Source organism: Chrysochloris asiatica, unplaced genomic scaffold (genome assembly GCF_000296735.1).
Source record: "Chrysochloris asiatica unplaced genomic scaffold, ChrAsi1.0 scaffold00159, whole genome shotgun sequence".
Taxonomy (NCBI): domain Eukaryota; kingdom Metazoa; phylum Chordata; class Mammalia; order Afrosoricida; family Chrysochloridae; genus Chrysochloris; species Chrysochloris asiatica.
Window position 1 is genome coordinate 3,349,629 of NW_006408677.1, and position 1,163 is coordinate 3,350,791.

Below are 1,163 nucleotides of genomic sequence, written 5' to 3' on the forward strand. Positions count from 1 at the left end.
ATGCACAATAGAACGAAACAATGTCTAGTCCTGCACCAACCTCACAATCATTGCTACATGCAAGTCCATTGCTGCTGCCACTGTGCCAGTTCGTCTAATTGGGGGTCTTTTCCAGGGACTGCTCCAGCCTGAGAGTATATCTGAAGTATGAGAGACAAAATCTGGCCATCCTGGCTTCCAACGAGCATTCTGGCTATACTTCCTCCAATACAGATTGGTTTGTTTTTCTGGCAGACCATGGTACTTTAATATTCTCCTACAACATCCTAACTCAAAAGTATCAATTCTTCTTGGTTTCCTTATTCATTGTACAACTTTCATATACATATGAGGTTATTGAAAATACCATGGCTTGAGTCAGGCACCCCTTAGTCCTCAAACTGACATCTTTGCTCTTCAACACTTTAAAGAGATCTTGTACAGCAGATTTACAATATGGACCTCACCAGATGGAATACACAGAAATCAAATTGACTACATCTGTGGAAAGAGACAATGGAAAAGCTCTATATCAACACCATTCCTCTTCAATTTGTCATTCCCAGAATAGAAAACCCTGTGATTGTCAGATTCAAAATGGCCAATACCAGTCCATTTCAGCTCACTGATGCCTAAGATATCAATGTTTATGCATTCCATTTCATTTTTGATAACTTTCAATTTTCCCAGATTCATACTTCATACATTCCTTGTTCCGATTTTCAAAGGATGTTTTTACTGTTTCTCTTCATTTTGAGTTGTGCTTCATATGTAAATGAAGGTCCCAAAGTCTTCACTCCATTCACGTCATCACAGTCAACTGTACTTTGAGGAGGCAGCTCTACCCCAGTCATCTTTTCAGTGCCTTCCAAACTGAGGGGCTCAGATTCTGGTACTATACCTGATAATATTCTGGTGCTCTTCATCATGTTTCAATAGTTAATATTCTGGTGCTATCTGACAATGTTCCATTTCTACACATAAGATTTTCAGTGACTAAATATTCGGAAGTAGTCCCTTTCTACTTCTTCCTAGTCTGTCTTCACCTGGAAGCTCATCTGAAACCTGTCCACCATGTATAACCCTGCTGGTATTTAAAATACTGGTGGCATAGCTTCCAGAATCACAGCAACATGTAAGCCACCATAGTATGACAAACTGACAGATGAGTGGTGGAGATCTAT